At 39.0% G+C, this 11,571-nt stretch overlaps 1 long non-coding RNA gene across 1 annotated transcript in view; it reads right to left on the reverse strand.

Moving 5' to 3' along the window:
• Positions 1–3,841: 3,841 nt before the first annotated feature.
• LOC115940454 (uncharacterized) overlaps positions 3,842–11,571 on the reverse strand; it is a 19,751-nt gene continuing 12,021 nt past the window's right edge. Inside the window, exons 3-4 of the long non-coding RNA XR_004075201.2 lie at positions 7,528–7,697; positions 3,842–5,848 (exon numbers count right to left, since the gene is read on the reverse strand). This is a non-coding gene — a long non-coding RNA (uncharacterized LOC115940454). The remainder of the gene's footprint in view (positions 5,849–7,527; positions 7,698–11,571) is intronic.

The following is an 11,571-nucleotide window of genomic DNA, read 5'->3' on the forward strand; positions in this document are numbered from 1 at the left end:
ACAAACACGTAGGGCGTTTCTTGGTTCTTTTTGTGCCCGTGCGTTGGTGTGGAGGGAGGACACTGTGGCAGCTAAGCAAGTTGAGCATTTAAATACCCCACTCATCCCTGGTTTTGGCTTCCTTGCATTCATCTAGCTGTTTATGGACACCCCAAATCTCCAAAAGCTGCTTTCCTTGGCTGTGAATTGGACTCTATAAAGTGTGTCTTAGTGAGAGTATTGTATTCCTGTCCTTTAAAAGCTAGCCAGGTACTTTTCAGCTTTGGCAGCCTTTCTGATGCCTGCGCTGGCAGAGCTTTATTCCTTTACAATTACTGACAACACACAGCTCCTACCAGCGTGCTTGACAAAGTCAGGTTTGCACTTTGTAACCTGACTTTAAAGAACGATTACTAGCCTCCCCCAAATAGCCTATATATGTTTAGCACTGGAATGTGCTTAATTATGTCTCCTATTAATAAGGGAAATACCAAGATAGGAGTCAGTTCTTTCATTTAGAAAAACAAAAAGATTTCCATTAGACCTTTATAGAAATTACTCTGATACCTTATGGTAGGCACTATTCTAGGCGGTCTGTGTAACACGCAAGGAGATTATATGATCCCTGTCATTGAAGAGCATTGCTAGAAAACTCCAAACACGTGCCCATAAAATAATTAGAGAATCTTTACAAAGCAGTTAATGAGAATGAACAGTACACTATCAGCTGAATATATAGCTGTAAAAAAAATACATTTCAGTTTAGAGAAGGGGTGTGTATATATATATATATATATACATATATATACACATATATATATACATATATATATATATTTTATACTGAAAGAATATTCAACAGAAGAAAATTTTGGTAAACATCTAATCATAATGAGAGAAACCATGTATGAGAATGAGAAGATGCAAGTAGAAATGTATGTCTTATCTTTGTTTCCAAATGGATCTCTCAGACCAGAGTAGTCCTCCAATGTTAATATTCAGGACAAATATAAGATTGTCCATATAAACTCGAGTCTCTAAAAAAAAGAGATCTTAAATTTACAGAGTCTTAAAAGAAGGAGTCCAGGAGTAGGACAGAATATAAGGAAGCATTTTAGTTTATAAACTTCAATCTGGAATTCTCTTTCATACCGATGAGCAAATGTATAAGGGGAGATATATTGGTTCTCATTTAGTATTTACCCCTGTAGACTTATTAATTAGCTAGTGACCAGGAATTTTCTTGGTTCCACACTTTGGTAGTTCATGCATAAATGTATATGTCACTCTAATACAAAAAGTTAATTTGGTCAGAGGGAGGGGGGACATTCCACTTGAGTTGCTTCAAGAAAAATATTTTTTACTGTCATGGAATCTTTGGAAAACTGTGACCATGGTGAATAATGGTTTCTGACCTGCTTTGTAGAAAAATAGCAGAAGTCAAATACAAGTTACTAAGATGCCACCGGAAGTTTTTTATTAGACATAACTTTTATCTAGGTAGATAGCCTTCAATAAATTTTTCCTGAGATTGTATACCATCTCCTGAAACTGATCATAGAGTTTGAAAAATGAGAATTTTCTGGTTAAACAGAATTCTACCTGAATCCATTTGCATTGACACCAGCAATCACTAATTCATTCGTCTTAGCTTCTAATAATCATGAACAAACATTTAGCACTTACTTTGAGCTAGCCCTACATTCTGTTTCAGGCTGCCTACAGAAAGCAATGACTGAGGCAAAAGTTTCTGGGCTGCTACTTTATGAAAGAGTGCAATCCCAGGGAGTAACAGTGAGGGACAAAGGCAATGAGGCAGTGAAGGAGGGAGAGCCAACTAAAGGATGCGTGATGAGGCTGGTCACCTCCAAGTGTAACTGATAACTTAAGCTTACTACACCATCCCTCCCACCCACCCCCCCTCCCCTGCCTGCCAAAGCTTTGTAACTGTATCTCAGGGCAGTCTCTCCAAAAGGAGAAAAGAGAAAAATATTATCCCATTCCATCTAGTGCCCATCTTTCAGTGGTCAAAGATTGCCACAGAGCTCATTACTTACCCCCCACGTTTCTGGGCTGTGCGTGGGTGGGCCCTGAGCAGTGTCCCGCAGCTCCCCCTTCTCAGCATCAAGAGGAAAGACCCAGAGCAGGCAGCAAACCCCCTGAACCAGGTCAGGGAGAGGCGCTGGCAAGGTGTGCCCACGTGAAGTTGATTGCCTTCTAGCCGCTGCACCTGCACGGGACTGATCACAGCTGAACAGCGGGAACGCGAAGAGGGGGAGGCAGGGGTGGGGACCTGAAGTGGTATGCTGAGGTGTCTGATCACACTCATCACCTCCTTTAATTCCCCAGCGATGATATGGAGTAGGTGCCCTTATACCCACTTTATATATGAAGAAACAGAAGTTCAGGGAGTCTAAGAAGCTTGCCTAAAAGCACTTAGCTACTAGCACCCTGTAATTAAGAAAGTTTAAGCCCATTCTATTATCATCAAGTGGTCAATTCAGCCAGGACAATATACTGTGTCTTCCATAAACATGAAGATAAAAAACATAAGCATATGATTCTCATTTAGTGAAAAGAGAAATTCTCAACCAGACTTCCCAGCTTTCATTCCTAAGAGTAACTATGACATAGAGCAGACGTCGGGCTCCTGGTCCCCCACCCCCACCCAACTTCTAGTAGTTTAGGACAACATAAATTCTGAAGAGATGTGGGGTGTCTCCCTAAGAATGTTGTAACACAAAGAATTTCACTATAGATGATACTCTGTGTCGTGCGAGTCCTAAGCCCCATAGACGTGGTTAAGTGAAAGCAAGCAGGGCAGCCTGAAGACAGAAGCACCCTGGCCTATATGCCCAATGCTAAAATCATTATTGGCATTAGGGTAAATTTCTCCATTTCCACTTTTCAAAATCTGAAAGGGCAGAGAAAAACACTAAGCAAAGAGAATCTGCAACAGAAGAGGCCATGGGTACCAGGTAAGCAAATTTTGCTGGGTTGAGGACCGTGCAACCGAAAACGAAAAAAATAAAACACTTTCTATCTAAATAAGGACCTTAATGATAAGGGTGACCCAGCAGGTACAGAGATAAGAGGTATGGAGGACAGGGAAAGAAGAAGAATTGTGAGTTGAAGGGATAATGGACTCGACATTAAGCATCTTCAGTCTCCCCAGTAAAGAGTCACGTCATATACTGCAAGGTAAGCTGTGAGTACTTGGAAAACAGGAACCATGTCTATTTTCTCATCCTCAGAGCCCCATCCTGAGCCCCAGATGAGTGCAGGGCACTTGGTTGGTGCTCATTCTTTTATTCTTTCATCCAATAAATATTTATTGAAAAATTCCTATATGCCAGGCACTGCTCTATAGGCTAAAATGTTATGGGCATTGAATAGAGCTGACAAATTTCTTGCCTTCATAGAGTTTACTTTCAAATGAAGACAGGTGTTCAAACTACCAAAAAATAAGCTAATTTTAGGAAGTGTAAGTATTTTTATTATTGAGGTATATTATATTATATTATATTATATTATATTATATTATATTATAAATGTTTCAGGTGTACAACATGGTGATATGACTTTTGTATAAATTGTGAAATGATCACCACAATAGGTCTAGTTATCATCTGTCACCATACAGAGCTAGTACAATATTATTGACTATTTTACATCCCTATGACTTATTTGTTTTATAACTGGAACTTTGTACTTCTTGATCCCCTTCATTCCCACCCACCCCCAAACCTGCTGCCCTTTGGCAACCACCAATCCGTTCTCTGTATCTGGGGGTCTGGGCTTTGTTCTGTTTTATTTGTTTTTTTGTTTTTTAGGTCCCATATAAAAGTAAAATCACACAGTATTTATCTTTTTCTGTCTGATTTATTTCACTTAGCATAATACCCTTCAGGTTTATCCATTTCATTGCAAATGACAAGATTTCATTCTTTTCATGGCTGAATAGTATTCTATTGTGTATTTATACCACATCTTCTTTATCCATTCATCCATCTATGGACACTTAGGTTGTTTCCATATCTTGGCCATGGTAAATAATGCTGCCATGAACATAGAGGTGTGTATGTTTTTTGAATTAGTTTTTTGGTTTTCTTTAGATAGGTACCCAGTAGTGGAGATGTTGGATCATATGGTATTTCTATTTTTAATTTTTTGAGGCAATTCCATACTGTTTTCCCTAGTGACTGCATCAGTTTACATTCCCACCAACAGTGCATAGGCTCCCTTTTCTCTGCATCCACACCAACACATGTTATTTCTTGTCTTTTTGATACTAGCCATTCTGACAGGTGTAAAGTGATATCTTATTGTAGTTTTGACTTGCATTTTTCTGATGATTGGTGATGGTGAGCATCTTTTTATTTGGCTGTTGGCCATCTGGATGTCTTCTTTGGACAAAAATGTCTATTCAGATCTTCCACCCATTTTGTAATTATATTGTTTGTTTGGGGGTCCTTGAGTTATATGAGCTTTTTATATATTTTGGATATTAACCCTTTGTCAAATATATGATTTGCAAATACCTTCTCCTATTCATCACATTGTCTTTTCATTTTGTTGATGGTTTCCTTTGCTGTGCAAAAGCTTTTTGGTTTGACGTAGTCCCGATAGTTAATTTTTGCTTATTTCATTTTGTTTTCCTTGTCTTTAGAATCAGGTCTAAAAAATATTAACAACATCAATGTCAAGGAGCTTACTGCTTATGTTTCATTCTGGGATTTTCGTGGTTTCAGGTCCTACATTCAAGTCTTTAATCCATTTTGAGTTAATTTTTGTATATGGTGTAAGATAGTGGTACAGTTTCCTCTTTTAGCTGTCCAATTTTCTGAATACCATTTATTAAAGAGACTGTTTTATACCCATTGTATAGTCTCGGCTCCTTTGTTATATGATTTTTATCCTAGAATATCCTTGGTTGGAAGTTTTTTCTTTCAGCACTTTTAAATATGTCAAACCACTCCCTTCTGCAAAATTTCTGCTGAGAAATCTGCTGATAGCACTATGGGGTTTCCCTTGTATGTAACAATTTGTTTTTCTCTTACTTCTTTTAAGATTCTCTCCTTATCTTCATCTTTTTACATTTCCATTACAGTGTGTCTTGGTGTAGCTTTCTTTGGGTTCATCTTACTTGGAGCTCTCTGGGCTTCTGGGACCTGGATGTCTATGTTTTCCCTAGATCAGGCAAGTTTCAGCCTGACTTATTTCTTCAAATAAGTTTTCGGTCCATTCCTCTCCCTCTTCTCCTCGTAGGATCCCTATAATGTGAATGTTATTCCACTTGATGTTATTCCAAATGTCCCTTAAGTTATTTTCATATTTTAAACTTACTTTTTTTTTTTTTTTTGCTGCTCTGTCTAGGTGAGTTCCATTGCTTTGTCTTCCAGCCCACTGATCTATTCTCTGCTTCATCTAGTCTGCTGTTGAACTCCTCTTGTGTATTTTTCAATTCAGTGATTGTATTCTCAGCATCGTGATGTTTGTTTGGTATTTATGTTTTCTATCTCTTGGTCGAGGTTCTCCTGAGTTTGATGAGCATCTTTTTGACAATTTCTTTGAATTCTTTACAGGCAGATTACTTATCTCCATATCATTAAGGTCTTTTTCTTAAGTTTTGTCTTGTTCTTTCACTTGGAATACATTTCTCTGTTTTATCATTTTTGTTTGACTTTTTATGTCTGTTTCTATATATTAGGTGAAACAGCTACTTCTCTGTCTTGAAGGAATGGCTTTGTATAGGTAATGACACTTATTCAACCTTGCCTTAGTTTTTGGTTGTCTCTCAAACCTTTGTGATTATCTAAACTGCCTGATTGATCTCCATACATCCTTATTGTTGATGATGTGCCAGGACCTGTCAATGTTACAAAGGGAGTGAGCTCAGTCAGTGCTTAGTTTTAGACTGATTGGAAGCCAGACCTTCAGGCAGCAGCTTTTAAAGTATGCAAATATACACAATTATAATCTCTGCTGGCCCCCAGAAAAGGGGATCTGGAGGTGTCCCCTGGGTGAAGTTGCAAAAATCAGGGCTCCAGATGAGTGTATAAGCTCCTTTCTGGGAGGTCTTGTCAAGCTATAGTGAGGCCAACAGGGTGTGCAAGGATGGTGTCTCACTGCTTACATTCTCTGGGAGTGCCTCTTTAGTCTCAGATGTGTGGGAAACCTGAAGCCTGCCCTCAGGCTGAAGCTCCAGGCTAAATAAATAGGCATTTTTCACAGAAGAGCTGGGGGTGTGTTTCAGTCTGCTCTCTGTGCAGTTCCCTCAGTGATAGGGCCTGCCAAAAACTGTCTTTCTGATTGCTACATTCCCATGGAACTCAGGAACACCAGCCCCCTGGGCCACCACAGCCAGGTTTACTCTCCTGTGTGGATTGCACATGCCCACTGGCATTAGTTAGGCAGCTTCAAGAGTGTAGAGGGCAAGCGCGTTACCCAGCTTCAGAAAAGCAACAGGAAAATGTCTTGACTTGGTGCACCCTTGAGCTTCAGGAATGCAGGAGGAGAGTGCCTTGTCTGTGCATGCGCAGTGGCTCTAGGCTGGGAGCAGGAGCAACTGATCACATCCACCCTCCCCAGCCAGGGGGCAGAGGACTGTTGCAACCACCCACACCTCTGGCCTCAGAAAGGCAAAAGGATAGTGTAGTGACCACTCACCCTCGCCTGTCTCAGCAAGACAGCAGGAGGATGCTGTCTGTGTTCAAGCTAGCACACTTATGTTAGCAGAGTAGATGGAGAGTGCAAAATGTGGTGTGACCTGATCGGATGGAGGCCAGTGGTGTTGGCAATGGAAAAATTCACCCAAGGCAAAGCAAAGAAGACAGAAGTTTATCGAATGCACTGCAGGGGAGTGGCTGGCAGGACAACAAAAGGGATGCTGTCTGCCAGGAGGTGGGGGGGGCGGTAGTTGTAGGGGAGTGTGAGGAGGTATGGGAATGTATAGAATTTTCCTTTTCTGATAACTGGGCCCATTTGTAAGTAGCCCATTGGTCAGCTAGGGCCTATGGATATCTTGAGGTGGGTCGCCTAATAAAGTTGCTTGCACTCAGCCTAGTGGTTACTGTGGGCCCTTCCGCCTTACTCAAATTTCCATTGCTCAAGCCTGTTGCCTAAAAGCAACTTCTACACAAAAGTAGTGTCCACCAGTGCCTTTATTTCTGGGGAGAGTTTCAACTGTTCCCTGCCCCTCCAGCAGATGCTCTTAGATTAGCAAATACATGTCCCTCAAATATGGTCAGAACTTTTCACACTGTTTTCTCACCGAGGCTTGGGGCAAGTGAGACCACAGGCAAGCCCTTTAAAAAGGGAGTCTCGGTTTTCTATAGTACTTTGGGTTCCTTGGACATCAGCCTCATTGGTTTCTAAGTCAGACATTTTGGGGATTCATCTATTCAGTGTAGATACCAGGGGCTGGGGTACCGGATGTGAAGCACCAACCCCTTGCTCCTCTGAGAAGCAGCAGACTGATGAGATCCCTCCCGACTGTGTGGCAATGCACTAGGGGTGGGGTTTTGGTAAAACCATGTCTCTACGTACCCTATCATCTCAATATGGTCTTTATGTTTGTTGTGGAGAAGCAGTTTTCAGATCTCTTTTAGAGGGACATGATCCACCTGGAGCTGTAGATCTGGTCTGTCCATGGGAGGAGGTAAGTTCAGGATCTTCCTGCACAGCCATCTTGTGGAAGTCTTTTGACCAATAAGGGTCTAAAAGAAAACATAGTAATTATTTGGTGGACTAAATTGAACTTAAAGAGTTAAGGTTGAAGGGTGTGTAGAATTAACTAGAGGAGATAGAAAAAGGCTTAAAAACTATTTATTGTATGTTTTATTTTATTTATTAATTAATTTATTTATTTTTTAGAGAAGGAAGATGAGGCAGAGGCAGAAGGAGAGGGAGTGAGAGAATCTCAAGCAGACTCCCTACTGAGCGTGGAGCCCGATGCAGGGCTGGATCTCACGACCCTGAGAACATGACCTGAGTCAAAATCAAGAGTCGGACACTTAACTGTCTGAGCCACCCAGGTGTCCCTATCATATGCTTTAAGACATCAACAAAAAATGGAGGTTCAATTTCTCTGAGTTACTGTTTCATTATCTGTAAAATGAAAATGAAATCAACTTCACAAGAGTATTGAAGATGAAAGATTATTGAAGATGAAAGAGACTACATAGGACATTATTTTCTAAAATGAAAAACACTCAACAAATATTAGCTCTTGTTGTGGCCCTCATACTTGCTAGCCATCTTTCACTCTTAAAACATGAATCTATCACTTTTTAGATCTGTAAGAGCTGCTACACATGCACACACACACATACACACACACACTTTTTTTCAGCAGAATATTCCCTCATTTCACATACAAATTTACCTCTATCTCATCACTGATCCCCTTGGAATTTTTTTTAAAAGAAAAATGCAAATATTTCTGCAAATGAATATAACCAGCAGTCAAACAAAGTTTTTTTGATTAAGAAAGTTGCTTCAATAAAGTCAGCCCATCCCGCCTAAGCATAATGATGATTTGAAGGCTACACAAGACACAAGGAAAGATTTCTAGGTTTTGGGAGCTTATTACTTGAAGAAAATTTTCAGTTGTCTTGCAACTCTGTCTTCTTGAGGCTCCATGAAACAAAGAGATAAATAACATTCAGAAATGACAGTTTTATCTTTCATTATTTGTTAAAAGCTTATACATCTTCTAAGAGAGAAAGGGATGTACTAGAAGTCAAAAGTTCAGTTTCACAGATACTGAACAGCATCTGTCTAGAAAAGAAAGTTGAGTCAAAATTTGGATTTGCAAAACAATATTTTGCTTTATGTGGTGTATTTAATAGGTAAATCACTGTATTTATACTCAAAATGCAGCAACCTCTGCTGTCGATTTAACTTACTTCATGGCTAAAGTTTCCAGGGAGAAGTGAAATACATTCTAGGTGTAATTGAGCAGTGTGAAAAACTTGTTAATAATGGACCTCTCTTGATGTGGGGCCCTTAATCCTACTTAAAGTGTTTTTATTATGAGAAGTGATTAAGTACAGAGCACTCATTACATTCACAACATAGTTATTATTTAAATTCAAGTCACTAAAACTGAAATTTATATGTTGAAGGATGACACGGACAAGATCATCCAAGTTTACAACTTGAAATGCCATACATATTTGCCACGGTACACACTTAGTAATTCAACAGATTATTGCTTTCTCCTTTATTTTCCAGGCCTGGCTCAAACATGAAAAGGAAATTTGACCTGCATTTAATGACCAATCTGTTAGCAATTTCGTCACGGTACCTGCATCCTAGTTCGACCCAAATGGAGAACTTGACCAGCACCAGATGCTTCACCCTCGGTTTCATTAGCATGAAAAGGCACGCATGGCAGTTGTTAACAGAGGCTGTTTAAGTAACTATATGTGTAGTTTTTTGTTTTTAAGTTCTCTGTCCTACTCCACAAAAAATTTGAGGCAGAACTAATATAAATCCTATCAATCCCAAAACTGAATCTATGTGAAAAGTACTCCATTCCCTGATACGGTCAGTATGGAATGATTTATGCTTGCCACAGCATTTGCTAAGGAAAACTACAATTAGATGTCACTATTAGATTTTTCTTTTGACTCGTTTCTTGTCTGATTTGCCCATTTGATCTCAGAAGAGATTGCACACCAATTTGACATTGAATTATATTTAAAGAACTTTCATATACATTAGTCGGAGTTGTATATGGATAGTAGAAAAGAGTTAACAATAAGTTTACTACTCCCAACACCATCACTACCCTACCCCATCCCAAAACTTGGAAGGAAGTTTGCCTTCTGTGAGAGAGAGTGTACATAATAAGAATAAAATGGATGCAAGGAGACGGCCCAAAGCATTTGACTGTAACCTATCTGAAGTAGTATATGTAAATGGGAGTTAGGTCAGTCACTGAAACCTAAGATAAGAGGCACAGATGTAAATATTTGTCTATTACAGAATTATAAAACTAACCTCCTCTCATGCTTTCCGTTTCTCAAATAACAGGACCAGACAGAAAGCCATAGGTAGGTATCCAGTAAAAACCAGTTCACCTGAGCTTCATTCACTGTAAAGTGATACACTGGTATTCTGTTTTTGCATTTAAAAGGTCTTCTGTGGGGGCGCCTGGGTGGCTCATTTAGTTAAGCATCTGCCTTCAGCTCAGGTCATGATCTCAGTGTCCTGGGATGGAGCCCCAGGTCAGGTTCCCTGCTTAGCGGGGAGTCTGCTTCTCCCTCTCTCTCTGCCACTCCCCCTGCTCATACTCTCTGTCTCTGTCTCTCTCTCAAATAAATACATAAAATCTTTAAAACAAATAAATAAATAAAAATAAATAAAAAGTCTTCTGTGAGCTTTCTTGCCATGAATCAAAGCTGAACTTGACCTGCCCTAAGCCAGTGAAGTTTCTGAGTCAGTCAGGAAGGGGCCAGACCAAGACCACACCACCTTTGTTAACTCTTGAGAAACCGTCAATTTGTTTTCCTGGTGAAAATCTAACTTCACTCTTTAATTTTTCATTCCAGCTTCTACGATGCTTTTATGAAGAAGTAAAAACCTCAGAAAACCAATTTCTTATACTGCCTATGTATTAATCCTAGATCATTTTCAGTAAAATTGACTGTGTCATAAACTGAGGTTCCTGAAATTTTAAAGGTGGTGACCTAGTAAGGAGGGTCATATTTTGAAATAATGACCAGAGTCCTCCAGCATGGCACCGGGACTATGCACCAGGAAAAAGCTGGCATTCTTATTTCTCTAAAATCAATCTGCATCTCACCCCAAAAGTCTGCTTTTCCTACATTGTGTGCAGTTGTCAAGACAATAATAGCAACAACAGTGATCACAACAGCTAATATCTGTGGATCTTTGACATGTGCCAAGCACCTTGATAAGCTTCCTATATATTTAATATACATTTAACATATATATGTATTTATATTCTTTTTTTTTGCAATAATGCTATGATATCAGTATTATTATCTTTCCCATGTTGTAATTAAGGGAATTAAAATTTTCAGTAATTTACCAAATAGTATACAGCTGATGAATGATGAGACTGGAATTTTGGCACAAGTCTTTCCAAATCTATAAACCATGGACCACTACTCTATATACTGCCACCCACAAGTGCATCTACGTCATTCTTGAATCTACTGATAATTCTTCTCGGAAGATTCTTACCACAATGTTTGCAACCATTGTATAAATACTATTCCTATTTATTTACCTTGAAAATTTTTCCTTCAGAAATATTCCCTATTTTTAAAGTTTTGGAAATATTAATAGCACATATCCACAGGTGAGAATATGCAGCAACTATATGAGTAAATAATATTTACTGTGATCTTTTTTTTTTTTTTCCCCAGACTGAAGGCACGTTTCTGATTTGGTTGTGCTACAGGCAGCTTCCTCTAAACTATTCCTGGATCTCTGCAGGCTTTCTTTTTTTTTTTTTTTTTTGTTTGTTTGTTTGTTTGTTTATTTTTTATTTTTTGGTTTAAGGAAGGGAGATTTATTTTTTTTATTTTTTTTTTAAGGTATAGTTTTTTGCTTTAT

Source organism: Leptonychotes weddellii, chromosome 2, assembly GCF_054177405.1.
Source record: "Leptonychotes weddellii isolate Sample4059 chromosome 2, ASM5417740v2, whole genome shotgun sequence".
Taxonomy (NCBI): Eukaryota; Metazoa; Chordata; class Mammalia; order Carnivora; family Phocidae; genus Leptonychotes; species Leptonychotes weddellii.